Source organism: Lactuca serriola, chromosome 1 (genome assembly GCF_051521515.1).
Source record: "Lactuca serriola cultivar US96UC23 chromosome 1, Lser_US96UC23_V15, whole genome shotgun sequence".
NCBI lineage: Eukaryota > Viridiplantae > Streptophyta > Magnoliopsida > Asterales > Asteraceae > Lactuca > Lactuca serriola.
In genome coordinates, this window is record NC_136408.1 from 162,202,406 (window position 1) to 162,207,401 (window position 4,996).

General features: G+C 32.8%; 1 pseudogene; it reads right to left on the bottom strand.

Moving 5' to 3' along the window:
- Positions 1-4,497: 4,497 nt before the first annotated feature.
- Positions 4,498-4,728, bottom strand: LOC145072017 (signaling peptide TAXIMIN 2 pseudogene; annotated as a pseudogene).
- Between the last annotated feature and the right edge of the window lie 268 nt (positions 4,729-4,996).

The following is a 4,996-nucleotide window of genomic DNA, read 5'->3' on the forward strand; positions in this document are numbered from 1 at the left end:
GACGCTCTCATTTTAACATATTCTACGACTTTTTTTTTAGATTACTAAGGCTATAAAGTCCTCTATCGTAAATTCACTATTTATGTCTGCCGGTGCCGTGCCGGTTTTGCTGTAAAATTTCGACGGGCCATAACTTCTTCGTTATAACTCAGATTTCGGCGTTCTTTATATGTATGGAACCCTTGTAACATATACTACTACTTGGTTAAGATTAATTCTTCTAAATAATCTTTCATCAAAAAACTCATTTTTGATGCTCATCGTCTCTAACTTGACTAGCCCGGATATGTGGGCATTACATGTTTTGCCGACTTTAATCTCCATGTTTTCTACAATTTATGACAAATTATACAAAACTGTCATGCATAATAGATCATTCCGGGCTATTTTGGGTAAATAGTCGTTTTTACCCTAGCTACAGACATTTATGGATTTCTGTCAAAACTAATGAAATGTATTAGACTCCAAAATGAAACTTTGGGAATTGGTTTCGTCCAAAAACATTGTCTCTACAATTTGTTATGATATTTATAAAAATGGTAGTGAATAGTGGATTTTTTAGAAAGATAACACTAGGGTTAAGGTTCAATCCGCTTAACCCATTAGGTCCCAAATTCAATTAAGACCATCCAAGTCTGTAACAAATCATCCCTAGGTCCTAAAGGACTTTTCCAACCAATGAGGAAGAAATCATACCTATGTTTTTGAGATTGAAAGCTCCATACAAGCCTTGCACCGAAACGATTTCAGAAACAACCCTAAAACCTCTTCCATGATCAACGATCTGTAACTCGAGCTCCAGATAGTGAAACTCAAACCCAAACGGTTAAAAGTTCGATATATGCCTTGGGAGGAGGAACTACAAATTTCACGATGATCTAATGATTAATTCTCCAGGAATCGTCCAAACACTGTTGCAAGGTCTTCAAAAACGGGAATTCCGAAAATTCATCAACTTGGAGCCATTTCCTCTTCCATGATCGAAGTCACTCTTAGTGAGTGGCTAGAGTTTTAAGTTTTATATTAGTTTATGTTCCTCCTTGGCTTACTTTGATACCCATGCTTCAAAACATTTACACCCAGGTCCTCCTCCTTAACTCCTTAGCAAACTTAACACTTTCTATTAATGTTATCTCTTTCAAACCCCCCCCCCCCATATATATATATATATATATATATATATATATATATATATATATATATATAGTACAAAGTAATATGAATCCTTAAAATCATATTATTACTTTCAACACGAAAGTAATAACCCTTAACATTATAAATCAATTTCTCCTATAATTAACGATTTTAAAATATAAAACAAAAAATATGGGGTGTTACACATTATTTTCGTTACTCTTAAGGATCTACGCCAAGAATCAACTATCCTACATTCATTCATTTCGAAGCCCATTGCTTCCAGAGTTAATATGATAGGCATTAAGTCGATAGCTTCCAATGCTTGTTCGTAAAGCAGTAATTCCATAGCTGCTAAAATTCATTCATCATGTGCTAAATCTATAGCTACCAGTGTTCATCTAATAGGTAGTAAATCCCGAGCTACCAATGTTTATCTAACAGGTACTAGCTCCATAGCTACCAACATTTATCTAACAGGTACTAAGTCCATAGCTACCAACGTTTATTCAATTGGCACGAAGTCCATAGCTGCCAATATAATTTACTAGGCACTAAGTCTATAACTGCCTATGTTCTTTCATATCATCCTTTAACTCTCATCTTTCATCTACAATGTTTTACCTAATATGTTTGTAGATATAAAATACATATACAGTTTAAATCATTTAAAACTTGTATAAAATCATTTATCCAGCATAGATAGCAAGTATACAGATAATATGCACATATAGCATGTAGTTTATATAAAAATACTTCATATCTATGTGTAAGATGAAAGTAACTATGCACTCGCCTATAAATGTCGTGATTCCAAACTCAGACAACGCTTCACTTCTTAAAAATCATTTCCTTCGACGAAACCTAGTATTATTACCACAAGATTTTAGTCTGATATTTATCGTGACTTATTATTATTATTATTATTATTATTATTATTATTATTATTATTATTATTATTATTTTTATTATTATTATTATTGTTATTATTATTATTATTATTATATAAGCGTTTAAACAATATTTTCTAACCACTATGTACAGACAGGGCAAGACATAAAATAGCGGAGGGCAAGACCATTTTGACATATAACACCTCAGAAATCCAACAACCAATGCGGCGCTTTAAACCAGATTCTCCGTACCACGAGTAGTTAAAAAGATATTATAATGACACTTATATAAGTCGTAATAATAGCTCAAATATTTATTACTAGTTCATAATAACAATACTAATTTTAAATATAAGCTATATTAAAATAGGGTAAGCATAACTTACTTACAAGGGGGTTTTAGCTAGGAGTAGGGCTCTACATTGGCAGAACTTCGTCGCTGAATCTTTCTAACAAAGATTCAAGCAGCGCTCACCTTACTATACTAAAACAACAGAAAGAGAAGTCGAATCACGAGGGACCGAAATGCTCGGGGGATAAGAAAAGAAAGTCTCTTGAATCAACAGAATGGTGCAAGAAATATCCCAAGGTTGTTATTTATAGTAACTGAATTTTCAAAAACTACCCTCCTAGTTACTTAATGACCTTATACTTGTATAAACAACTAAACCGCCTTTATAATACTATTTTTAATAGATTTAACGATATTTGTACTAAACTAATGTCGAAAGTATTCAACTTTAGTCTTATAACGATCGCATCGTCGATACCTTTCTAATAATATATACATATGTATATATATGTGTACGTATATATGATTTATACTTTATTTTAATACATAAATATGTTATTATAATTTGTAACTCGTTCATATGAGCTCTGTTTTTGACGCTCTTTATATCCACGTGTAGGCGGAGATATACTCTACAACTTTCATTTAGACTCCATCGTCTAATTTTGAATTTATTTTTAAAGTTTTATTTTTAACGGGCCAACACAGGAAAAGTCCGTTAAAAATTCATGACTTGTTCATCCGACTTCCATTTTCGTCTGTCTTTTTACCGTTGCGCTACTATTAACGAGATCTTCGATTCTTGTTTAGGTTGTGTCGGCCGAAAATCGACCGATCTAAAATTCAAATTTCGGGTTGTGCATTATTGTGCCAAATCTTAGAAAAATCATAACTTCCTCATACGAAGTCAGATTTTAACGTTCCTTTTATGCAAACCCTAGGTATTTTAAAGTATACTAAAATTTCATTTAGATCGCTAAGGATGGAAAGTATTTTATCATAAACTCACTTTTTATGATTCCCAGTGTCGTGCCGGTTTTGCCGAAAAACTTCGACGAGCCATAACTTCTTCATTATAACTCGGAATTCGGAGTTGTTTATATGTACGGAACCCTTGTAACATATAATATAACTTGGTTAAGAATAATCCATCTAAATGATCTTGCATCAAAAACTTATTTTTGATGTACATTGTCTCTAAATTGACTTGCCCAAATCTGCAGACGTTACATTTAGTAGCCCTTTTACATGCTTAATGGGCCTGGATTATACATTACATGTTTCTTGGGCCTTAGTGGTCCATTTACATGCTTATTGGGCCTAGACTGTACATTACATGTTTATTGGGCCTTTGTGGCCCTTCGACATGTATGTTGGGCCTCGTATAGTCATAGATGTACCTAAAAGAGGACAAAATGAGTAAAATATATACTAGGAGGTGAGGTAGTTGAACCAGAAAAGGTTTTCGGTGGGCTCAACCAACGATTTACCCTTCAATATTACTCATCTTTCTTGAATCCTCACCCCCATCTTGGTATTAATCACCTGAGGTTTTGCCCACTAATAGGACAATATGCATAATATAAAGTGATCAATCATTATTTATTCTTTAGTTTTGAAGAACATGAGAGAATTAAAGAGAAAACAAAACAAAACACATGCTTACAATCATGGGTATAAAGGGTAGCCATATATAAGATCTCCAACCTGCCACAATATAGTTTTTTTTCTAGAATTATCAAAGTTAAAAGAATCATGTGTATTTGAAGAACTTAGAGGGACTAGTGAAGGGGCATGATTTGCTTACTGTTGGTGCTAGAGAGTAGAAACATAACTGCAAGATTTGTAATTTCACAATAACAATATTCACTAATTTATAATATTATCAAAAGAAATTGCAAAGATCATACTTTTTTCTCTTCAAATCCAAAATAGATCTGAAAATAATCCATCCAGTATTCCGTAAAAAATGAAAATTCAATCACGTTCAAATACTCATAATCAACTACAAAATAATGGCAATCAAGCCAATAAAATTTTTTATGAAATTACTAAATTCTTCTAAAAATACTTCTAAATACCATTCATGAATATTCGACAAAATCACATCATGTTCATATCACAAAAACTATGTTTAGAAGGATTTAACATTAATCGAAAAGAGGAATGAATAAGTTATTAACATGGCGTCTGATGTGTAAACCATATTAGAACATTAATTGGAAGTTTGATGATCTCTACTACTAAATTTGCAAGTCCAGCAAAACAACATCAACCAGAAGGGCACAAAGAACTTACCACTAATACAATTATACAAACCAAGACACCAATAAAAGAGATTAACAACACATCCAAAGCGAATGGTACTCCGATCAGAAACCCTATCATCCTGCAATATCAATCTCCCATTTCTTCAACTCCAAATCTCCAAATTTAGTATGTTTTTAGTGGTGTTTTATGTATGAGAGAGAGAATACACAGAATTGATGAAAGGGTTATGTCGGATGAGGTGTTTATAGGAATAAAGGGCTTTCATGGTGGTTTTTAAGTTGATGAAAATAGTCCTTGAAGCGAGGGAGATAATGAATATGTTCAACTTGGCTGCTCTCCATTTGTAGCTCTTTTTTTATGCTTGGTGATTACCTTTAAACTGACCAACTAGATAAGTAAGGTGGTG